Here is a 27,191-nt window from a genome sequence, read left to right as displayed (position 1 = left end):
GAGCTGCCACAAATAAACATCAACTGTATGCCATAGTGTGAAATTATTTTTTAAAAGGGGTAAAATGAGATAAAAATTATAAGGGGAAATCCAAGAAGTACTTTAAAAATAAGTTTGATTTGAAAATAGCTCTCAGATATACTGAGGGTAGAAAGACTTCCTTTCTTCCTTGCCCTCATTCTTATTTTAGGCAGAGGAGTATACAGGATAATACAACTGGTTGAGACAGTGATTTCACTATGGTAACACATTGGAAACTTTTGTGAGGGAGGTGGGAGAAAAGTTGTGTACATTTTTTTTTATCAAGAAAGTACAGTTTAATTTTTGAAACTCAAGGCAAACAATACCAGAATATTTACAGGAGATTCAAAATATATCAGACAACTGCTGCTTAGAATACGAAAATATTATTTAATGGGGGAAAGTAATCAGCTCCTGGCACGCAAAGAGGATAAGGTTCTTTATCTGTCCAATTATCATCCCAAAGCATAGCTATGGAGCTTACATAGGCATGAAGGAGACAGAATAAGGGTTCAAATTTCACCTAATATGAGCATGATAACATCATACATCATAGCCAAGATGGCGCCGACAACGACTGCCTTGGTGAAATGCTCTCCAATGGTTTCTTTATTCTACTAGACATAAGAAGAGTTTTTTCCCGAAAGCCATCACTCTGCTAAACAAATAATTCCCTCAACACTGTTCAACTATTACAAAGTCTGCACTACTATTACTATTAACCTTCTCATCACTCCTTATCACCCATTCCCTCCCACTTGTGATTGTAGGACTGTAACTTTTTCGCTTGTATCCTTACGATTTATATTGTTTCCTAGTATGATTTGATTGTTGATTGTACTCTATGACTGTCATTAAGTGTTGTACATTATGATTCTTGATTCTTAACTAATGTATCTTTTCTTTTTTGTATACTGAGAATATTTACACCAAGACAAATTCCTTGTGTGTCCAATCACACTTGGCCAATAAAGTATTCTATTCTGTTCTGTTCTATTCTATTCTATACATTTTCTGTATATCCATGCAGTAATAATTAATTCACTTACAAAAAGTTATTTACAATGAATAGATAATCTTTCAATATAATTTCTCTACTTTACCCTAAGACCGGGATCAGCAACCTCCGATTCTGGAGCCGCATGTGGCTCTTTCATCCCTCTGCTGCGGCTCCCTGTTGCCGGTCAGCTCCACAATTGATAGGACTTTTGGTTAGGACAGGTAGAGGAAAAAAGAAACCATGCTAGGAAGAGACTCTATGATGAGGGAAATGCCATAGAGTCTGGTTGGCTCCAGAACTGAATGGGGGACTTCCAGTTGGATGTTTAAGGCTGCCGACCCTGCCCTAAGAGAATAAATTCTTTATACCTTTTAATTCCTACTACACTGAAATTTCTGCATCACAAAAAGATTAATACAGTGCCAGGAACAAACTACATATTTGTGAACAATTTTTTTTTGTCTTGGACTGTTACATATTTTAAGTAACTTCAGTAGATGGGAGACCGATAGACAAATGTTAGAAGTCTGAAAATAGAAACCTAAGTAACCTGCATTTACTTGACTTCACTTTAAAACTCTCCCCAGTTTAGAAGATAAAGTTGAATTTAAAAGTCGTTTTTCACAGAAGAGACTAATTTTATTCAGTTAATGTGCACAGTGCTCAGCTTAGATATAACACAATCAAAACTGATTTTGCTAAAGGTCACGGATGTGAATTATTTCATAACAACTTCATTTCACAGAAAGATGACCAGGCCATAATATTAGAGGAAAAAATAGATGACAAACCCTCAGAGTCAACTAACAACTTACTACAAATGAGATACCTTTCCTTCTCCCTTTAACTTTTTGAAAAGAACATGATAAATGAACCAAAGCTGCTAACAATGAAAGTTTTGCATCTCTTAAAATGAACTATAAGAAACATCTACTTGGACTAAAGCCACTGCAGTTGTAACAAATTCCCCACCAGGCAAACAAATCAACATTTGCCTGGAAAAGTCATCAGACCAAGAAACTTAAAGGCTCACCAGATCAGTCAAAATAAAAAGACCTGAGTTCTGAACTGCATTTCTTTTCAATGGTTTTTGGAAAAGGAAACCAAAAAGGATAGGGAAAAGAGGAACAAGACAAAAAGCTGTGAAAAATCATTACTCTTTATAAATTTCTGCAATACTATATAACCAGTGACCTTCACAGTCCTATTAATTAAATGATATTTTCTTCAACTGTAGCTGATTTCACTGTTGAGCATGGGCAGACAGCACAAGATTATACAACTAAATCTTTCTTGTAAATATTTAATAGCATTGCTTCCCCTCTCCCCCCTTTTTAACAAACCACTATCAAAGGCAAAGCACACAGTTGAAAACACATTTATTTATTCTATCCCAGCAAAAGCTCAGTGCTCATGCATTTTATCTATCTAGTTCACCAAATGACTTTGACACTTGAAAGCCCTTGTGATCAAAACAGTCTGAAGGCAGGCAATTTTGCAGCCATTTAAGAACTGATTTCATGCACTGATCAACATCTACCAAACTTGCCTGATAGAACAGCATAAGTCTAAGCTGGTGGATGAAGAGCAAACATACCTGAAGGAGAAAATCAATAAAAAGGTCATACCAGTTTACTCTTAGGCAAGAGTAAGAAGGAAAGCTAGATGTCATTAGTTATTTCCTTGGACACCAACAAATCATGTTAAAGAGAATAATTATTGACTTGAATTAACTCCTGGCTGTGTTCTTGGCAACCCAAGGAAAGGGTTTCCCATGATCAGCTTGGATTTTTTCATATTTTAATTTCTCAATCTAGCCTTAGCCCTGGGATTTCCAGGTAGTCTCTGATTCAGGCATTAACCATGGCCAATTTATATTTAAAAGTAATGTTTATGTTCACTCAAACATTTTCTTGATGTTACACATTTCCTATTTTCAATTTTTAAACAGATGGTATCAATAAAAATTGATGTCAAATAACTGTCATGAACTTGAATTACATCCAAACAGGATTATAAATGATGTACCAAATGCTTATAGAAGGCAGTTATTATTGTTTGAGTTAAGCTAATCCTTGAGCAACCTATTTTTATGCAGTCTGCTTCTTTATTTTCTTTGAACCTAAACAAATCAATGCTGTGGACTATTAGTCTAGACACAATCGGGGCTCTCCAAACACTAATACATCATTGTTGTAGTTAGAATTTATTAGTTCTGATGGATCATCCTCTCTTACTCTGATTTTCACATACTATGTCAGTTTGTCAAAATTACAGACTAGCTATTACTATTTTTCTATGCTGGGACTGTTTCCAGGTTTCTATTCACAACTGAACTGAGAAATGATTTGACTGGGAAACTTTTATTTATGCAGACTTACAGTGCACTATATATTTTCAATTTTAGTTTTATACATACTATTTTAAGAAATGTACAATTTTGATTTCAACAAGAAAAATGTATGCTTATTTTTTGCATGAGTATTAGTTTCTTCATGGACTTACACAGCAACATGTTCAATATCAGTTAAAGTGAATGTTATTTTATTTTTGGACTTCTTCACATTTGTCATTAAACTGTGTATACAAAAAAGTATCCATTAGGTAAACAGCCGAGGTTAGAGACCTTGGTGCTGCACAATGGGGTGAGCTTCCATTCCTGTCCCAGCTCCTCCCCACCTAGCAGCCTGAAAATATGCAAATGCAAATAGATAAATAGATACCACTTCTATTTGAGAAGGAATAGTGTTCTGTGTTCCTTGGCATATAGTCATGCTGTCCATGCTGGCCACATGACCAGGGAAGCTTCGGGCAATGCTGGCTCCCTTAGCTAAGAAACAGAGATGAACACCGCCCCCTAGAGTCGGAAACAACTAGAAAAGGGGAACCTTTACCTTTAGGAAAATACTATACAAAAAGTCTTTATTATAGTATTTACCAAAGTGTATATATTAGGGGGAAATAATGACAATATACTAAACCTGTGGTTGAAAAGAGATGTGTCAATAACAGAAAGCAAAAGAAGTCTGCCCATCTGTGTGCTGCAACGACCCTAAAGCAGGGGTGGGATTCAAATTTTTAACAATCGGTTCTGTGGGCGTGGCTTAGGTGGTCATGTGACTGGGTAGACATGGCTTGGTGGTCATGTTATTGGCTGGGTGTGGCCAACTCAATATCACTTACATTGAGGCACACATCTCCTCGCCTGACTTCTCATGACTGTGGGGATGTTGCAACAGATGTAAGTGTGAAAAATAGTCATAAGTCACTTTTTTCAGTGCCATTGTAACTTTGAATGGTCACTCCACACAAGCAAAGTACCAGCAAAGAAGGGGAAAAAAACTCCAGAGATGTTCCTGAGACAGGAAGTCTAGTCCTGCCAAGAATGTAATAAGGGTTAACGGAAAGGCAGTTTCTGTAAGCAACACCAGAATGTTTCCTTCCTGCCCTTAAGTATTCTCATGGACAACAACACTGAATTGAGAGAGACCAGAGCCAGGGAATAGCTTATGCTTAGAATGGACTTGGTCTTGGGATTTCTCTTCTTAATACAATGCATTTTGGTGGCTCATTAGAAGAGGGAGGATTCCTGCAGCTGCCTTGAAAGAAAGGCCATTCTAACAGCAGAGCGATTTAGTTTGTGCATAAGGATATTAATAAGTATTCATGTGGTCTATAATGAGGTTCTTGTCTTTTTCAGTGGGGCTGCTATAACAATTCATTTTACTCGATAATATATTGTAGAAGTATGATTTTGTTTCTTTTATATGCTGTAAGAGCCATATTAACTCATATAGCTTACAAAAAAATGAAAGTATCTATAGTGGCAGCATAATTCAAATATTCACTCTAAAGAACACAAGATAAAATGTCTATAGTAAACATATCCATAATAAAAATCTATATATGTTATTAAACATTAAAATGACCCCATTATGTTTCTTTGCTAATTTGGATTGGGGTGTCCATAATAATATGTGTTCCACTAATCTACAGTGATTTTGCACTGTATGTCAAAACACGTTTCTATTTTTTATATGTGCTCATGAAATAATACAAAGGGAATCTGAAATGAATTGCAGCATTTACAAACTTATTTGTGAAGGCAAAGTTAGCAAAATGACATACAGGTGACTGAAATCTATCCTGTCGTTCAGAATTATCCACATCAATAATTTATCAATAATTTACTGCTGCTCATAAGAACATGAACAATATTTCACTGTAACAATAACCAATATAATAAATATTTAATTATCTATGCATTACACTTCGCAAAACTAACATGTTAAGGATATTCATATTAGGAAAATCCTGAATTGTATATTGTTACCACCTTGTTTTTTTTTAAAAAAAAAAAAAAAAAAAAAAGGCTAAACTCATTTGACATTCCTTTTCCCATTGCAAGAATTCCTTTATAACTAACTTGCTGCATTGTGCCCAGCTCCTTCACTAGTACAACCAACCATTATACATTTTTTAAAGAAATGTTCATTTGTTATTGTTAAGCCTTAGGCTCAGCAGTTCAGTTTGCAAAATTCTTTAGGTGTACTTAAACGAAAGATTCTTTTTTAAATTTTGTTCACCACATAGATATCTTGCTGGTGGATGGGTAGTTATATACTGTAGGTTTATAAATAAAATAAATTAGGCTAGGATTAGAATATCTGATACTGATTAATAAACATACAAATCTGAAAGCACATCATTGTCCCTCTTATAGATTTACTGTTCCTTCCAAGTGAGAAGCAATTTTTCCAAGTTTTTCTACTGCTATCATAAGATACAAACACAACAGAGCACACTGGGTGATGGAGGGTGTTGGCATGGGTGTTTGGCTAGTTTTGTTGCTTTCTTGCTCTAGGATATCTTTAATTAAAATGTAACGGCCTGCCCCAGCATATTCAAACATGTCTACACAGATTTAGCCAAATTACTATAATCTCTATTCCAAACATTTACAAAATACCATTATTTTTTAATTCTTAAAGTAGACTTACAAGGCAAGGCTCAACTGTGACATACTCTTTTATCTGAATCTAGAAATAAATCTAGAAAATGACACTTCATGGTTTCCAGCAAAATGAATCCAAAATTTCACAGGTCTCACTCCCTATAACACATTAATAAAGCAAGATATTTTGAATGGCACTCGATCTAAACACCTTTTAATGTTTGCACTGTTATTTCAAACAGTATAGAATATGGTAAAGTGTCACTGAATTAATTCACAGAAGCATACAAACATGAATATAAATTTACATGAGAGAGAGGGGGAGAAAGAAAAAAAGGAAAAAGAAAAAGAAAAAGAGAAAGAGAAAGAAAAAGGAAGGAAGGAAGAAAAAGAAAGGAAGGAAGGAAGGAAGGAAGGAAGGAAGGAAGGAAGGAAGGAAGAAAGAAAGAAAGAAAGAAAGAAAGAAAGAAAGAAAGAAAGAAAGAAAGAAAGAAAGAAAGAAAGAAAGAAAGAAAGAAAGAAAGAAAGAAAGAAAGAAAGAAAGAAAGAAAGAAAGAAAGAAATTCAAAACACCAGATGACTAAAAAAAAGCAAGAGCAATAAGAAAAGGTTTCAGGCATTTGTTGATTGAAACAATGCTATTCTTGTGTTATATTGTTAAAATCAAAAGATTTGTGAAAGGGAACGCTTGTTCTATGTACTCATGTACACCACCTGCTGAAAGTGCCAGCTGGCAAATTACTTTTACCTGAAACAGAAGTTACTTGCAAGCTGTGGCCCAGGGGAGAAAAATGCAGGAGGCATAAAAATGTTGATTTGAGGTGTTTGTGTGTGTGTGTGTATAAATGTCAAATTTTGGAAAGGATACCTGATTCTCAAATGTTTATCATTAACATGCAGCAAATTTTCTCTCCTCTGCTCCAAATTATATTTTGAAAAATAAAGATGTAAGTCAATTTATAGCAAAAAGACTATGGTTTGATGGTCAGCTCTGAGACTCAAAACAGTTTTAAGATCTTGGAATACTGTTCCCTGAAATCAAATTCTTGCATCAAAATATATGTCTAGATGCTGTAGTATAAGAAAAAGAGAACCAAGAAACTCAAAATTTGCCCATGGATAACAAAGATGTATGCATATATAGAGCCAAGAAGAAAGGAAGATACATTTCAATTCTGTGATTTACATATAGTTCTACATATAGAAGGGAGAATTTATTTTAACTCCAAATTGTCAGTTTCTCAAAATTTAGAAAAGGATGCATGCCATAATCATACTATTAGGACATTTTACTTTGTAAAATACACAAATTCAATTATAATCCCTTGTAAAAGAAGTATATATATTGCACAAATGTGACTAGATGGCTTTCTGAAATAGGAGCTCAAACATTTACCTGAAAACATGTTCTAATAGTTGGACTTCTCCCCTTTTTCTTTAAGTTGGAATTTGCTGTCCGAGACACCACAGTGTGGCAACTGTGAGCAAATGCGGCTGACTTTTTAAACAGTGTACAAATTCACAAAGGCAACAGCTTTGTTTGGAATTTGAACTGTTCTATTAAATGAACAGGCACTGAATACAGAAATAACACCACAGCCATTTGCTTGATATTCAGCATGCAGTTTTCATACAAAGCTTTTCATTACCTTGTTACAAGGGGATAGAGAGAAAATCATTAATAGGGAATGGCATAAAAAAGAAAACAGAGGTTATTCCCTTCTTTTCCACTGCATTCAAGATCCAGCAGTCCAGCGGTGCCTGACCATTACTGTGACATACTATGCATACATGTGTATGACAGACAGACAATGTGGCTTAAAAAGCCAACCCAGACCTTATTTTATAATCTCTTCTACATTTAATTTATTTTCCTGGTTTATTAACATTATGCAGACTAATATTTTTTTGATGACACAGAACATTCTGTCTTAACAGAAGGCAGGATCTTCATGCTAAATGAGAAGATGGAAGAAATTGGTAGAGAGACACTCTAATTCCTGAAGTTCATTCATTAGATCTCATGTTCTTGATTCAATAACTGTGGCTTCACCAACATTATTCAGTTCAACCTCACAGGGAAATTGTTCATTTCCCCAATCATTACAGTATTAAAGTCGCAGTAAATCACTATCCCTAGATTACTAAATTAATAAACTCCTATACTAAACAAAATATTTCAATCCTTTGCAATATTTTGCATGTAAGGAATGTTGAACAAGACTTCATTCAGTATCTACATTTATTTGGGCATATATTTGGTCTTTGTATTAACCCTGTAATACAACTCATGTGGCTTATGTATATGCTTCTCCTACACTATGTACAATTTTATTTTATATTTTATTTTATTCATTTGCTGCCCATCTCATCTCTGGATTGTACATAAAAAAATCAACAAACTTGAATACACTATATTCGTAAGTCAAAACCAGCATTGAATAAAACAATATAACTAAACTTCTCTCAAAATGGAACTAATAGATTGTCTTAAATCTTCTACTTGGTAACCAAACAAAAGAAGACATTAATTTATGCAATGCATCATTAACTATTGGAATACACTGAATGTGAAGGTGATCTGTTGGGACATCTGGTCGAAATTCACTGCCACATGATTTAATGATTATCGCTAAAAGGAATGGATTTTGCTGAAAGAAATATAACCTCCACAGTAGACTGAGATCAGCAGCTTGGAACTGTATGTTGGAACTTCACAAATTTGCAGTAGTAATTGATGAATGATGAACCTGGATCTATGAAAATACACCTGCAACAACCCAGAAGTTAATACACTGCTCAAAAAAATAAAGGGAACACAAAAATAAGAACATCCTAGATCTGAATGAATGAAATATTCTTATTAAATACTTTGTTTGTTACATAGTTGAATGTGCTAACAACAAAATCACACAAAAATTATCAATGGAAATCAACTTTAGCAACCCATGGAAGTCTGGATTTGAAGTTACACTCAAAATTAAAGTGGGAAAAAACACTACAGCCTGATCCAACTTTGATGTAATGTCCTTAAAACAAGTCAAAATGACGCTCAGTAGTGTGTGTGGCCTTCACGTGCCTGTATGACCTCCCTACAACGCCTGGGCATGCTCCTGATGAGGTGGCGGATGGTCTCCTGAGGGATCTCCTCCCACACCTGGATAAAAGCATCCCCCAACTCCTGGACAGTCTGTAGTGCAAAGTGGCATTGGTGGATGGAGCGAGACATGAAGTCCCAGATTTGCTCAATTGGATTCAGGTCTGGGGAATGGGCCATATGGTCCATAGCATCAATGCCTTCATCTTGCACGAACTGCTGACACACTCCAGCCACATGAGGTCTAGCATTGTCATGCATTAGGAGGAGCCTAGGGCCAACCGCACTAGCATATGGTCTCACAAGGGGTCTGAGGATCTCATCTCAGTACCTAATGGCAGTCAGGCTACCTCTGACAAGCACATGGAGGGCTGTGAAGCCCCCTAAAGAAATGCCACCCCACACCATTACTGACCCACTGCCAAACCGGTCATGCTGGAGGATGTTGCAGGTAGCAGAACATTCTCCACGGCGTCTCCAGACCCTTTCACGTCTGTCACATGTGCTCAGTGTGAACCTGCTTTCATCTGTGAAGAGCACCGGATGCCAGTGGCGAATTTGCCAATCTTGGTGTTCTCTGGCAAATGTCAAACGTCCTGCATGGTGTTGGGCTGTAAGCACAACCCCCATCTGTGGACATCGGGCCCTCATACCACCCTCATGGAGTCTGTTTCTGACCGTTTGAGCAGCCACATGCACATTTGTGCCTGCTGGAGGTCATTTTGCAGGGCTCTGGCAGTGCTCCTCCTGTCCCTCCTTGCACAAAGGAGGAGGTAGAGGTCCTGATGCTGGGTTGTTGCCCTCCTATGGCCTCCTCCACGTCTCCTGGTGTACTGGCCTCCTGGTAGTGCCTCCATGCTCTGGACACTATGCTGACAGACACAGCAAACCTTCTTGCCACAGCTGACATTGATGTGCCATCCTGGATGAGCTGCACTACTTGAGCCACTTGTGTGTGTTGTAGACTCCGTCTCATGCTACCACTAGAGTGGTCACCACCTGCAGAACCACTCCTTTATTGGGGATGTCTTGCTAACTGCCTATGCTTTCTACCTGTTGTCTATTCCATTTGCACAATAGCATGTGAAATTGATTGTCAATCAGTGTTGCTACCTAAGTGGACAGTTTGATTTCACAGAAGTGTGATTGACTTGGAGTTACATTGTGTTGCTTAAGTGTTCCCTTTATTTTTTTGAGCAGTTCAGTAGCAATCTTCTGAACAAAATTTATTTACTTTTGATCTTGACCAGGGTTTGATTAGAAGTTGCATTCATAATGTTTAGCCTGAGCAAAATAAATATACAATAGCAATTTGCAATCTCTTTTGAAAGTCTACAGAGAATTTATATTGGTTTTTATTTCTTCTCCCAAGGAAAAAAAAATCAACACATCCCAAGGAGAATTCTGAAGGTTGGAAAAATGAGACTGCTTGCAGATGTCCAATCATCCAACAGTGATACGGGCAATGAAAATGATTGTGAGGAAGGACAAAAATGTATTCCTTACTCAATTCCATAGCACTCATTTCCTTCTGTTTTTGACAGTTGTTATCTTCTATCAGTTAAGCCCAAAGTAGCAGACTTTCTAACTACATCTATTTCTTCTATATTTGTGGCTTGGCCGCCCAGCTGGGGGAAGTGGAACCGGATGAAGTGAGCAACGGGCTGGCACACACATGCATGCAGATGCAGCTCAACTACAAATTGACCTGCATTCGCATGCACACCGATCCAATGCTCATGTGAGTTGAGCTGCACATGAGTGCACACCACCGACTGCTCACGCAGTCCTGTTGCAAATAAGCCATGGCCCAGGGGTTAGGGATCCCTGCACTGAAACTAAACATTACAATCAAAGAAGAACACTTTGATTTACTAATACAGAATAAAAGAAAATATTTTAACACTGAATATATCAAAGGATATTTTTGAACAATACATCCAGAAGTTAATTTTAAGAGTCTCTGCCTCTATGTTTAAAAGATGCTATGGAAGGGAAAGAATTTTATTTTCCAAGTTGAGACTGATTTGAAAGTGAATTGACAGGCTACAATAATGATATAGAAAAAGACACTATACTGGCTACACAAACAATGTCTTAATAATTAAAAGGGATATACAAATAATAAACAAAGAGAGTGACCTGTATAATTCTCCAATATTGCAGTTCCAAAATAGACTTGTAAAAGCTCTCAAGATTTTTTTTGATAAAGTATAAAAATGACTCAAGTTCTAAGACATTATTTTGAGGGGGCTAAAAAATTGAGATTGTTAAAAATAAAAGGAATATAAAGTTGATTATTTGTTCAATATTAAAATAGATAAGCTGAGATCTTTGGTAACCCTTAATGGATTTTTGCTGAATTCAGGACTTAAATGATGAGGCTTTAAAGATTTGTTTAAAGATAAGAACTAGAATATGGGAAGAAAAGCTCATTTGTTGCATTTTAAAAGAACATCATAAGTTACTAAAATAGTTTATGCTTGTGAGGAAGTATTTCTTTATATATATTTTCTTTTTCCATAGTATAGTTCTATTTTTCTTTTTCTTTTTTTATACCTTCTATTGATCGTTTTATTCTTGTATTGATCTTAGTTTGTATTGGTTTTTGTTGCAATGTTAATTTTTAATAAAATTACTGTATTAAAAACGGAATGTAAACTATATCCAGTATAGTTTTCTAAGTATGCAATTTTATAGGACAAGATATGCCATGGATATTTTCTCACTGTTCAGTATTTTTTATCAAAATATCTATGCTTAAATTTTTTCAATTTTGCAAGTGGCAACATATCTATCTTAATGTATATATTTTCACTTTTGTCTTTTTTTTATGAACAATAACTTAATATTGGAAGTTATCTCAAGATAGATGATGTTCCTGATATTGGGAAAGAAGTATATAACAAAGGCTAACAAGAAAAGTTGCATTTAAAAAATGTCATTTTCAGTACATTTACATTGATTCATGTATTAAAGTTACATGTAAACATTTCTTTCATTAAGAAAAGTTTAACACAGAACTGAATTCAGATGTTTAAATAGATTTTAAAAAGTCATTAAAAGACACAGCAGCCTGGATTGTTGTTCTACTAATGAAAACAGTACAATGAAACACCTGACACCTTAAATACAATATTATCACATAAAGCAGTGTTTACCTACTGCTGTTGTTAGAATTTGATTCATAGCATGGCCAAATTTCATAGATGCAGAATGTTACAGGTCTCACTATCACAGGTGAACCAGAGTTCTGAAACTGAAATTCTACCAGGTGGTGGGAATCTTAAATAAAAGCACAAGCATTGCTTAATGAGCCGTGGTGGTGCAGTGGTTAGAATGCAGTACTGCAGGCTAATTCTGCTGACCGCTGGCTGCCTGCAATTTGGCCGTTTGACTCACACCAGGCTCAAGGTTGACTTAGCCTTCCATCCTTCCAAGGTCAGTAAAATGAGGACCCAGATTGTTGGGGACAATATGCTGACTCTGTAAACTACTTGGAGAGAGCTGTAAAGAAGTGGTATATAAGTCTAAATGCTATTGCTATTAATACTGAAAAAACAGAGAGCTGGTTTAGAGCTTTCCTACTGCAAACATTGGTGTTCTTCCTGCCTTATATGTAGCCTACATAGCCTACAGTTACACTTTGACATTATCAGGCCCACCATTATCAGCATCTTTCATTGGGCTTCGTTTTTATTTTATTTTATTATTTTTATTTTTTGCAGGGTTGTCTGATGGGTGTGATGAGTCTATTTCAGTTCCTGATGACATTATTATAATCACTTTGCTGAATTACCATAAAGCCCAGGAAATAAGCTATTACCCAGCATCAGTCCTCCCAAACATTATCACAGAGCACTGTGTATTCACAGAACAGCATAAACTGTCAAAATTAGAGTCCATTTAAAACAGCAGCTGTTCCTTCTTTTCTAAGCAAGCTCTCAATGTAAAAACCTCACTCTACGCTGATCTCCTTTTAATGCAGCTTTCAACAATTAAGAAGAAACAGCCAATCTTTTCTAAAATGACATATTTTAAATGGAAATTTCTTCCTCACCAAGCTCTATGCCTTCAGTAACTAACAAGTGGATAGAAAAACATTTAAGTCAAACAAACTTCCCCAACTGATTTTTTTTCTCCACTTGTAGATTAAGGTTTTAGTTCTAAAGAGTTAGGCGTTATTGTTTGCTCTTGACTTTTTTCACAATAAATTATCCCTCTGCTATCTTGACTCTGAGCATTTACTCGCCTATCAATTTATTTGATAACTCAGTTATAATACATCATAACTAAGACTGGATTGAAACATCTGGCACAAACACAGGGCTAAGGTAGCAGTATCAACCAAACACTTTCCATGAGATTACGCTTATAGGTATATTTATTTTGAGAAGTAAAGTGGGTCTTGTCTTTGCATTATACATTTAATGCACATTATTTTGTTATAATTAAGTACAATATTCCAGTTGGATTAATTTGCAGAGTATAAAGAAAATCTATCAATATTTAGTTGGGACAGTAGGCATATATTTAAAGATAAGATAATAGATTATTTTTCCTTTGCTACCACAGTTCAAGCCACAGATGCCCTCAGCATTATTTCCTTAGCAATTTTCAAGAGAATGTCTCTTTGGGACAAAGTAAGTGATGGCCCATGACTGTTTCTAGGAGTTCTAGAGAAAAACATATCTATTGACTTCTAGACCCTCCTTGCTCCCCCCTTTCAGTCCACATTTACAGTGGAAGCATAGTGGTAGGCACTAAAGGCAACTAATCAACTACTCAATGGAGTGCATTTAATTTCTGATAAAGCTGAAAGGAAAGAGAGATAGATTCAATAGACTGATGGATTGACTGACATCCAACTTTGGCAAAATCTTCCTCTCAAAATCCATTCTAGCATTTATTTGATAATGGAAAAGAAGTACTTCAGCTTGGCTATAGCTATGCCTAAATGTATTATAGTTTTATTTATTTTCGATTAACTAGAAGTTAATAGTCTATGGAGATTCTCAGTCATCCATGTCACGGTTGTCTCAGTTCAAAGTCCAGTTGCCTTTTGAAAAAGCACCTTTGGTAGAAGATAATAGAGACTTTTAAATACTCCAGGGTGGGATTCAACTGGTGTTACTACCAGTTTGGTGACTACGTTTTGCGCGCCTGCACACACGTGTTAAAAAAAACATCAGCTGTGTCGCCCGGACAGCTGAAAAGCGCTATGCGTGGGTGCGCAGCATTTGAAAAGCCTCTTTTTTACTGCTTTTTCAACCTCAGCTGTGCCGCACAAAGCAGCTGAGGTTGAAAAAGCAGGAAATAAAGGACAGGTAAGAGCCCGGGCAGGTGGGTGAGCCAAACAGCAGCAAACACAGAACCGGTTCGGTGTCTGTTGCTCTTCAGAGCTACTGGTTCTATAGAACCAGGCAGAACCAGTAGCATCCCACCCCTGAAATACTGTCACAAACAAAGAGGAGAGAAATGTCAGCTATGAAAAAGACCATGTGTTATTGGTGATCTCTCATGAAATGCCTTTCCTGGTGAAGTTACTTACCCACCTATTTGAAAATCAACTTTTGATCTCATTGTAGAGAAGGGCAGCTTTATTCTCTTGGACATTTAGCTGTGAATTTTATCCCTTGCAGATTTTGACTTTTTTTCTTATTGCTTTAAAATGTTTCTCATTTTTATTTTATTACCCCAGTTATCCTGGAAAACTGCATACCAAACATTTTCAGTGTTCGTTGTTAAGAAATTGCTATGTGACAGGGAAAGGAGCAGTGTTGCTTTAAGAGTCAACAGTAAATTAACTTACCCCAAAGAGTGGAATAATTAGCTGTTAGTAGCTTATTAAAAGAATGGCAAAGGCCAAGCAGCCATCTGGGATCTCCAGTTTCCACTGATTGTTATTATGTCAAGATCAGCAAGCTGTATTACTTTTCATGTCACTGGGCTAGCCCTTATTTTACATGTAGATTTTAATGAAAGATACACCACTTTAAAATTAGGAATTCATCAGATGCATTATTAGAATGCTTTTATAAAATGAACAGTTTGGTTCTCTACTTCCAGATCACGAAATACTTTGAGAGTGAGGCACTCACATAAGCAAGCAAGCATACATACACACACATACATACACACAGAGAGATCAATCAAATATTCACTTTGTGTCAAGTGAAACCTGAGCCTCATCATAAACAGTGCACTCTAATAATACATCAGAGAACACTATTTTTGCTTCTGTTAACACACAATGCAGCCATAATGCCTCCAACTCCCAGAGGAATCATTCTTCTTAATGAAAATTAAAACCAAGTCAGACTCAGATGCTTATTCACAAATAAAGAAGAATGGGTTTAACATAAAAGAGATACATTAGCGTTGTGTTAGCTCAAATTACTTAGTATAATCCCTAACATATTGTTATGTTCTCTTCTCCCACACATTATACGTAGAATATGAGCCTCTTAACTATACATAGACATACATTTTATACTAAGATTTAAGAACACTATGCCATTTAACTATGTTATTAAACATATAAGGCTTTCCTAAATTAAAGACATCAAAATTTTTTAGCTATTTTATATAAACATTTTCATTTATAATTCAGTAATATTGAATAAAAAAAAATTACAAGATTTTTTTCCTTGAATTCACAAAAGTGAATTCTCTGACCATCCAAACTTCACAGGGCAGCAAAAGTCAGATGTGAAATTGTAAAATCTTCCACTCACACTTCAGTATCTAAAATAAATCAAGTAACTAAGCCTTTCTCAACCCAACTTTTTCCAAATCTGTTGTATTCCAAATTATCTGTCATGTTCCAGATCTGTTGAGACTATGGGCTTTCTGGCCCAACTTGAAACTGGGTACTTGCTGTCATAAATAATAATCTGGTTCAGGAAGACCAGAGTATCTGGAATAACAGAGATTTTCTTATGTAAAAAAACCCCCAAAACCTGCAGTATTAACTAAAACTTGTAAACAAATGAAGTATTAACTAAAACTTGTTAAGCAAATGGAACTTAAATAGATATTTATGCAATGAGTTAATTCTTCTTTGAACACAAAATATTTTAAAAATTAGCTATGGTTGCCCTACTTTTTGCTGCTGTAAAAACATACACAAAAATAATACCATAACATGAACAGGTTAGATATATTTTATATAGACAGCCCAATTTATCTACATGAGAAATGATCACAGTTTTTTCCCCAAAAGTAATTTTTCGGGGGGGAACTCCATAGAGAGGATTGATCTGGTTCCCTGCCCTTGGAGAAAAGTTATTATACCGGACAGCCTTCCAATCAGCAAAGCAGCAATAACAATAACATAATTTTCCCATTCTATACAGCTTAAAATACAAATATGTTTCCCAAGTGTATATTGAAAGTTGGAAAAATCCCAGAAAACCAGTCATATAATGCAAAGTAAGACATTCATCCACACCCTTGAACCAATGAGAAAGTGCTGCTGGATTGACTAAAGTGGAAAGCACTTTCATTCCTTCAGAGGATATGGTAACTAAAAAAAATACATGAATGTGCTGAGATGGATAGCCTAACCAAATTGTTAAAAAATAAACAAGATAGTGACTATTATGAAATATGGAACATTTGGTATGATTGGTTAAAGAAAAGGTAATATTTGATATTTGGATAAGTTATGGAAATGACAGAAGACATGCATTTAATTATAAACTATATAGAGAAATTAAAACATTAAAAGAACGAAGGAGTTATTGTAACAAGGCAGATCACGTCCATGATAAAGAAAAAGAAAAAAAATTAACCATTGCTCAATATACGCTGTAAAATGTATATATGTGTGTATATATATATATATATATGTTGATTTGTCTGTTTTAAATGTATGTTAAACAAATGTTTTTTCTAGAATAAAAAGAAAGAAAGTTGGAAAAATCCCAGAAAACCAGTCATATAATGCAAAGTAAGACATTCATCCACACCCTTGAACCAATGAGAAATAGCTGCTGGATTGACTAAAATGGAAAGCACACATCTGAGACTCTGTTCTACAATCTAGAAACAATTTAACTATCAGCTAAATTCCATTATAGCTCCCTATAGCTTCATATGAAGATGACAGCAAGATAAATACAGGCATTATTAGGAAATAACCCAACTTAGCTACCAGACAGGCCAGCAGTATTTTGATGACCAATCAGATTATGGGAACAAACATGGTTTTTTAGTTGTAGAAATATTCAGTACATATTACAGCTACAATGAATAACTTCCTTTGATCTGGATAAGAATATAAACCAAGCTATGTATGTATGTATGTATGTATGTATGTATGTATGTATGTACGTATGTATGTATATGTATACCTATATATTCAGAATATTCTTTGTCTGAAGTCAAACTATGAATATTGCCCATCCCTCTCAGTCCTATATTCATTCAACCTCCTGATCAGTGGTTCTGCGAGTGTGGCTTGGTGGGTGTGGAAGGGGAAGGATACTGTAAAATCTCCAGTCAGAGCTGGTATTTGCCGGTTCTCCGAACTTCTCAAAATTTCCGCTACCGGTTCTCCAGAACTGGTCAGAACCTGCTGAATACCACCTCTGCTCCTGATCTATAAAATTTTCTTGCTGCCTTTTATACAAGACTGACTTCATTATTGCCTTTAAAAAACAAAAAAACAAAGCCTACATTTCCCCATAGTAGCATCATCCGTCTTTCTCAGGCTGTCATCAACCCAGATATAGAAGGATGAAAGATCAATTCTCCCACACATTCTTTCCCATATATGAAGCACAGCTTTGAGTTGACATTTCATCTAGTACAGGAGAAAAGATCACATGGCTTCTAATCCATGATGATTTCTCATAAGAAATGTTCATTCACAAGTCAATTTCCCCTCTTTTCTATGTTAATTGCTTATTTTTAAATAACACTGTTATTCAGACTGAAAACTTCATCACAGCAAAATCTAAAGAACAGCTGCATTTCAATCCACGCATGGATATGGAGTATCAGTTCAACTTCAGATTGAAGACTGAGCACATTCAACTAATTTTTACATACATAGACACACATAGGAAACTAACCAGTTTTCTAATAACCAGAGCTTACTGCAGGATAAATGTTTCATAGTCTTTGGGGTATAAGATGCCATTTATGTGCCATTTTTTAACAAACCTCCTTCACAACCCGCCTTCATTTTTTGCATTTCAATGATAGCAAAGCAAAATGTTTTTATCTTTTAGAAACACTTCAAAATAGAGTTTCAACTAAATAAAAGCTGTAATACTCAATGGAAATTACAGATCAACAACTCAACCATTTTAGTTGAAGTTGGTATTGCAGATGTAACAAAACCATTTCTTTTGTAATTAGACCCTATTGCAGCACATTCTTTTAATTATTGGTTTCTGATGGTTTGCTTAAATATTTATGTAAACTCTTGGCTACAAAGCTAATCATATTCACAAGGCTTTTAAATCCCAGTGGTATGGATAGAAAGGGATACAGATATTTATTTAGATCACACTAAGCATGTAAAAAGAGATAAGTGAATTTATCCTAGCCACCTTTTGTTCAGCATTATTTACCTTGCTTAGATAGCTCAACATACTCCTTCCAAGTGATCTGTCTGTCTGTCTGTCTGTCTGTCTGTCTGTCATGGACTTGAACATAATGCTATAGCTTTCTGTTCTCCTTGTACCTTTTAATGACATTGTACTTGCAAATTTATAAAAAGACATATCTAACAAATTTACACTTTTTTCTATAGGTCAAAGGCAACTGAGCATATTTCATTTCTTTTTTTCAGAAAAAAATATGCATGTAATGTAAGATTGGGTTATGACCCAAGGATCCATAAGTGCTCTTTCACACATTATAGCGCAGAAAATTTAAACTAAAAGAAGCATTAGGAGATGGCAGAGGTTGGTGATTTTTGATAGTGCTGTGTTGTTTTTGTGTTGTGTGGTCTGGGGGATGCTGTATAAACCCAGGCATACCAGGACAAACAAAATGGCAGTTTGAAGTCCCATCAGGAGCAGCCGGGATATGAAAGAGAAGGCTGAAGAGTAGATTGGCTGGTGGAAAAGATTGAGCATTTGGAACTTATAGACGTTGAGGAGAGCTTGAGAAAAATGCTGGAATTTCAAGAAGCTCAAAAAATAATTATTTTCCATTTTTTTTCTGCAGCTTTTTAATAGGGTAATCATATTAAATAAGGAACACCTTGTGAATTAGGGATGGTGAGGATGACTCAGTGAAAACAACTGTAAAACCCTCCATATGGAAAAGCTGTATCATCTGTTAAGGAATACATTAAGAATAACCACAAATTATTTACCTATAAGTACTATAACAAATAAGGTTCATTTTAATTTAGAGGAAAACAGTGTGTATGTGTGCAAAAAGTTTCTGCCTCTTTTTCCAGCTTTTAACATATGAAAGCAGTGGTAACTGGGATTTGGAGTGGATCTAGAGACAAAATAAGTTGTCAATATGTGAGCAAAACAGGCCAAAGGAAATACTGTGATATTAGGAGGTCTGTATTATTGACCACATGGCTCTACCTGACAAACAGAAGACAAATCAGAAACTCTTGCAATTACAGTATAGAAGAACTGCAGGTGGAGAGGATACCTCAGTTAAGCTTAAGATAAGGAAAAGGAATTTATTTATTTAATCATTTATTACATGTGTAGTCCACCTGACTTTCAGCAGGACTTAAGAAACACTCAATGAGCTCTGGTTAAGCTAATGTTAAAGCAACAAGAAAATAGACTAAGGCTAAAGAAAAAGTGATATACACAACAGACCGGAACATAAAATTAGCAAGGGAAACTAGTTTAGGAAAGTTGAAAGATATTAGTGGCGCTAAAAGGCATTTTGCATATCCACCTAACCTTATGGAAAAAAACCCTAAGCATATTAAAATCCCAAAATTAACAGAACAGATGGATATAGAATCTCTTTTTTCTCCCAACATTTGAGAGTGCGCAACTGTATTTGCATGGGCATGTGCAGTAGCTAAATTTTGTGTTGCTGTACTGAAAGCAAAATACAATTGGTTAAAAATGTAATTACCTTTGTTCCAGTGGTGGGATTCAATTTTTTTTACTACCGGTTCTGTAGGCGTGGCCTGGTGGGCATGGCAGGGGAAGGATACTGTAAAATCTCCGGTCAGAGATGGTATTTGCCGGTTCTCTGAACTACTCAAAATTTCTGCTAACGGTTCTCCAGAACTGGTCAGAACCTGCTGAATACCACCTCTCATGTTCTAAATATTATGTTAACTAATACATTGTTAGGAGATATACAGTTTTTATTTTAGACTTTTTTAAGTTTTAGGTTTATATCACATGGGTAACAGCTGTATTAACATAGTAATAGAAGAATGAATGTTATGCTATATGATTTATTTTGCTAGTTGTTAGTATATTATTGTATTTATTTATTTCACTCTTTTTTGTTCTTTTAAATTGTGCTAGTCATAGACTGAATAAATATTTATTGTATTTTCATGGCCAGAAGGGCAATGGGTTAGTGGTTTAGTACATAACATTAAATGTAAAGCCTAAGAGATTACTCCGTTTTACCTGGCAGAAATATTATAGATTAGTAAAAGGAGGCAATCTTACATGAGAATAATGTACCTGAATATACATGTAGGCATCGACTTACGGAATGTCCATATGTAGCTCATGAATGTGGGCATCAGATATCCTCACTGATATCTGGTCTGACTTTCCAAATGCTATATTTTAACACCAGCCAAAGAGATCCATAGATCTTCATTTCAGATCTTGCTAACACTTCCTGGGTCCTTGGCTTCATTCTCAGAGAGGTTTCTTGCTTTTCCACTCCCTTCTCGGTACACGTCTGGTCAAACAGTCATATCTGTTCCAACACCATGCTAATTATCTGAGTAGACTCTGGGCCCAAATTCTTTCATTATTTCTCTTCTTCATACAGTAGCAATTTATCTTGTGCCTGGATTTCCGCCTAATTTTCTTAATGAATGAATCTGTGTAATATATACTGTTAGCTGCATTCTATCCCATAATTGTAGATGCATCCATCTACACTATCATACCTGGTAAAAGATGAAGCAACCTTCAAACTGCAAAGACAAATAGATATTCAGATCTTCTGTTTATATTCCTCAAAGGATTTGACAAATGTGCTACCATCAACAGAGAAAAATGGAAAAGTTAAATGCACATAAACACTGTGTGTGTATGTGTATTCATAAATGAAAAAATAATAGTATTTTATTTTATCATAAATTAAAATGATTTAATTTATCATTTTAAATTTATCATTTGAAAATGACAATTTTCAAATGGCTTAATAAACCAGAAAACAAAGCATGCTAGTAAATGTTCTTTCTTCTTTCTTTAAAAGACAAACCACCAAATCATTTCTTCTTGTGACAACTTGATCTGGAATGTTGGTTTTTGTCCCAAACAAATTAGGATCATAGTAACACATGAAGGATGGAAAATGGACTCTTTTATTTATGTTACCCTAGGTAGTTGTGAGCTTAAGGTTTTGCACAAGCATTTTGCATTCAATAATGTGAATACCTGCATACCATGTTACGGTAATGTCTGCAGCACTGGCTTGAAAGAATATAACCCAGATAAACATAGGTATGCTTAGCTTTGAGTAAAATCAAATAGATCACTTGATTTTCAATTCAGCCTTGAAAAATTTCCATAAGTTCTGAATATCTTAGAATTCCATATAAATAAAAGCAATTAATTCTTATTTACATAACACTTTGTAATGTTTAATGACTAATATATTGGTATACTAAAAACAGCCACAGTAATGATCTCACCATAACTTGCTAGTAAGACATGTTGTACATGCAGATATTTTACAATCTTGGAAGATCTACTTATTATGATCTGCTCTTCCATTATGAGACAAAGAAGTGCTTGAGATAAATAAAAGTGAAAGTAGACAACAGAGAACTGGATGAAAAAATAATCTGACAAAATGTAAATTAATTTTCTATTTATTTAGATCTCAACTAGAGGGCACTACCTAGTCAACTTTGATCTATATAAGAAACTATGCAGGATGAGTGGGGTTTAGAAATTCTTGAGCAAGCATGGAAAGGCAAACCACTTCCAGGTCATGACAATATATAATTTAACGAATTAATTAAGCAAACCACTGATTCTAAATGACTCACAATGGTTTACAAGTAAGTAATCCATAAAACCTAAAATTTACAATTATAAATCCATAAAATAATAATTACAATAATAACATTAAAACAATGCAATAATACAAAGTAAGATAGTATTTGGCAAAAATTAATCCAGACTTTCAAAAATGTGCAAGATATTATTTTAACACCCTTATATACATAATTACAGATGCAAATTGGGCTTCTGGAGATGTCAAGCAGGCAAACTTAGGAAACAAAAAGCACTTGGATTTCTAGAAAGAACTTTATTGTCAGCAGGATAATGTAACAGAATCTTGAACTGTCAAAGCAGTACTCAACTTATATCTAGAATAATTAAGCCAGGTTTTCCTGTCCCCCGGAATCAGGAATCTTTTCTGTAATTACCCTGCTTCCTTCAGTAATGGTCTTGTTCCCTCCTCAATATTTTCAGAGTCTTTCATCAAAGCAGGAGAAGCTGCTCCAAGGAGTGAGGGCCACTATGGAAAAGGTCTGCCTTTGAGTCACCTCTCTCAGTGTTTCTCATCCTTGGCCACATGAAGATGCCTGGGCTTCAACTCCCATGCTGGCTGGAGAATTCTGGGGGTTGAAGTACTGGCATCTTCAAGAGATTAAGGATGAATAATACTGGCCTATCTCATATCCTACATACTGTATATGGAATATCAAGCATTCCCAACTGAGGTGAAAGGACCTGAAGGATACTGTCCTCTACTCAATAGCAACATTATTTTTATGCTTTTATTTACTATCCTAGGTTAAGACTAAAAGAATATAGACTTCCTAGTGCATTTGTAAATTGGGAACTTCCCATTATGCCATACTAGTTTTCCACAGAGGCTTCTTGTCTTCTACTATTAAATGCTACCTGCTCGAAGAGAAATCAATATTATTTCCTCAAGGGAACAATAGCTCTGTTTATATTTAAACATGCCCATAGTTTACTGTACATAAGCCTCCAAATGGAGCCAGAAACAGACTACAAGGTGCAAAAGGAAACCGAAGTTAACAGGCAGCCAAAGATAAGAATGATCATTAAAATAGACAAAAATACTCTAGGAATGGAGATATCTATACTGAAATATAACAGGAAGGTCAATTATTGTTTCTTTAACTAAAGGCTGTCGGGTAACAAATTAAATGGCAAATTGTGACTATGTATTCACTCAAGCATAACTGCAAATTTGAACTCTATTACTTCTGCTCTAATTTTTGCCATCATGTATTGTGGAGGAGGTAAGATAGAAAATACATAAGGCCTATTAAATTCCATTTATTCCTCCCCCCCCCCCCCAAAAAAAAATCCTGTCACTTCAGTGCCACTTCAGAGCCTATTTCCTATTAACATCTTATTAATGGTACTTTTTATGATTCCCAGGGCTTGTATTTTATGTTTTGATTATTTGTATTGTTTGTATTGTATAGTAGTATTTTTTTTTATTTTATTGTAAGCTGCCCAGAATCATGTAAATCAAATAAATAATTAAAAAAACCTTTGACTCTATTTGGCTGTTTATCACTTTTATATGGTCTATAGAGACTTATATGATCTAGAACTTCACAAAGACACATACTTTCTTTCCCTTTATTTTTTAGCTTCTGCCATCATTAACTATGTTCCTGTTACATATCTGCTACAATTATATAAATAAGTACTTCTGAGGAGGAGGAAAGGGGAAGGAAGTAAAGAGGAACATTTTTTCCTTGTACTATGTATTTTCTAATAATTTCTCCTACCTTATATAATTTGTCAACTTGAGAGAGAAATCCAACAGCCTAAATCATTTATTATTGGCCACATATCATTAGAATTTAAGCAATACAATTTAAAATTATTGAAAAAGAGTTGCAAATGAGTCCAGGTGCCTTAGAAGAGCCAATAAATGTGTTGTCCTGGGTAGGAATTATTTATCTTTGCACACTTACCTTTGAAGCAACAGATTTTTGTATTGAGCATGAGGCCATTTCCTTTTTTTATGAACATGCTTGAAACACTGGGATTCAACAAAGAGAACAGAACCTTGGGAAAGTATTCAGAATCTTATGTGGAACATCCGCATTCTTTGACGTTTGTGTGGAACAGAATCAACACATACTTTCTGCTCAACAGAGAATAGCTCTCATAGTTCAGATTCTGATTTCCACCTTATATTCACCTATATTTATATTTCTGCCTCGAATTCCCTATATTGTATTGGCAAAACATATTGCATTTCCAAACAGCTTATTTGGCAATAAATGTTGAAAAATCAACAGTCCCCTTGGATTTAAGTTCATCTGAATATTTATTGAATAGTTTGAACTGTTTATCCTTTTGGCACCATAATGTATGTAAGTTGCTGAAAGGAAAATTAAACCTTCATACCTCACTTGATGTGCTTGAGGGAGACAGGCATTCAAGAGAACATGTTTGCATTGTGCAGAGTCAGTATTTCTATTTCCACTAGATTCATGCAACATAAATTCTTACATGCATCCCCAGTATGAACAATTATTTGAATCTCACTATACTGTTTCTTTCCTCTCGCTTTAATTTTATGGTAAGTTCTGCATCTCTTTTTTTGTATACACTATATGTAGCCAATTTAGATTTGTACATTGTTATCCAATAAAGTGAGTATCTTTTGAGCCAGGGTGCTCTCACAGTTAACCTACAGCCTATTTAAGCACAATTGCATAGGTTCATTATACAAGACAGACCCTGGCTGTCTGCCTAACACTTTTATTGAGTAAGCTGATTATCTAGTAAACAGCCTACTGTAGTCTGCCTAATTGTTGCTACAATAAAGATGAGAAGTTCCATAGTAAGTATTATATATCAGAGTGCTCAAAACACTGGTGACTTAGCTGAATCTGATACATATCTCTTCCTCATTGCAAAAAGTTCTACAATTTCTTTTTCTTCTTTCCATTGCCAAATGCCATATGGTAGGAGTTCATCAATAAATTATAGGCTGTATTTCTTACAAATAGCAAGAAAGGTCCTATTTTTAAAAAAATAAAAGCATTTGTAAGACTACAAACACATTTAGAAGTAACATCTCAACATTTTACATATATGTTAATAACCAGAAACATTATTTTCAAAGGAAAATTATCTATACCTTTACTTCTACCTATATGGTATGAAGTTGTAAGTCCACATAAGCACAGGTACGGAGAAGTGTCCATCAGAGAGAAGGCAAGAGAAAAGAACAGAAAGAAAGACATAATAAAAACAAACAAAAAAAATTAGATCACACCTCACATCACTTGAACATAAACCAATGAACACAGCACAAAAGAAACAATACTCAAAAGCACACATATTAAAACAAAAAAAGAAAGTAGAATCACAAACTACACACAGTGCAGATTAAAATATAATATTAAACTCTTTAACTCCAATTGTACATGGAGAAACGCCAAGCTCTTATTATAGAAGCATGTTAAAAATCCAGAAAAACACATCAAATTGACCATAAAGAAAACAAGGTTAAAACAAAGAAAAAGAGAACAATATTCCGTGGAAATATATTTTCCACCTACCCACAATGGTGTAGGATGAATTGTACTGGATGTATAAAGACACACTGAATTTTATATTATATTCCCACTGTATATAATATGTATTTAAAAATACAGTTATTTACACAGTAGCATGTTACACACTCTATATAATTTTGATGAATTTAGGGAACGAATTAGCTGAAAAGAGAAATATAGGTGTTCAAAAGAATGAGGCTAAGAAAGAGAAATGAAAAAAATGTCAGATGACTAAATATGACTAAATATAAGGAACATGAAGAAACACAGACATGTTTAGAGGCAGTCTAAGGACCCAAGATTGCCTTTAAATTGAACACACTACATTTGTTGTTTACCAACTAAAAAAAAAAACAAATTAGTTTGGCTTATGCATAACATTGTTACTTTTGCTTAGCAATATAGGATATCTGTCCACTTTAACATGAAAACCACACTACTATGCTCATTTAACAAAGCCAGGTTTAAAAACTGCTGGCTTAATACAGCCTGTATACAATATGTCCTACTGGCTAGCACCATTCATTAATATTCCAAAATAGCTGTGCTGTGAATTCACTTGTTTTCATTTCTTGCTATGGCCAGCAAATAGAAGTATACACTTCTTTAGTATTAAAATGACTACTTGACTTACAGAAGAATACTCTACAAATGTATCTCATAGCAAAGGATGCAAGAATCAGATATTTGGGTCACTCTAATTTCATTCTGTCTTTTTCTTTCCAGACTCACCATTTTTAAAAAAGGTACATTCATTCTCTGGCTGGAGCTAACAATAACAATGTAAAGGGGGTTATCAGCTCCCAAACTGATCTATCAGAACATGGATAACCTGCCATAATTGCATGTTTCTATTTATTCCAATGTTGCTAAAGTGGAACACTTGAATTCCATTCTGAATTTTATACATTATACATTTATACATCTTAATGTTGTGATTCCAGCTCCTTAGTTCCTCTCCTGCTGCTTGATGAGATAAAGATACATGCCCAATTATTATGGTTGGTCACACAGTCAGCCAGATGTTTATAGACTGGGTTTGGCATATACACCCAAATAGATACTGAGTCTTTCCCAAGGACCTGGGATAGGCAGATATTGTTTGCTGGTCACAGGTACCATTGCAGGATATAAGCTGTTTTAAGTAACACTGCCTTTTGCAATTGACCGATGGTGATTTTTGTCAATGCTGATGATGTTCAAATGGTGCTCCAGTTGTTTTGAGATTACTATCTTTGCTTTATTTTTTCACAATCCTTCTACTTGCAGGTTTTGGTATTTTGTATTATTAATTATTATTAGGCCACCTAACTCCCAGCAACATGTCTATCTAAATCTTTCATAATCTGATGTGGAATACTCCCAGCAACTGTATCACTTCTTTATGATCAGCATAACACCA

At 35.0% G+C, this 27,191-nt stretch overlaps 1 protein-coding gene across 20 annotated transcripts in view; it reads right to left on the bottom strand.

The window, feature by feature from the left end:
• Positions 1-27,191, bottom strand: part of NRXN3 (neurexin 3) — a 1,270,300-nt gene that overhangs the window by 1,150,158 nt on the left and 92,951 nt on the right. The window lies entirely within an intron of this gene.

The sequence above is a fragment of the Notechis scutatus genome, chromosome 1 (assembly GCF_049901735.1).
Source record: "Notechis scutatus isolate UNSWTSFEM ecotype Mainland chromosome 1, rNotScu1.2, whole genome shotgun sequence".
Lineage (NCBI taxonomy): Eukaryota > Metazoa > Chordata > Lepidosauria > Squamata > Elapidae > Notechis > Notechis scutatus.
The sequence above is the reverse complement of the archived record's forward strand: the minus strand, read 5'-3'. Positions and strand labels throughout refer to the sequence as shown.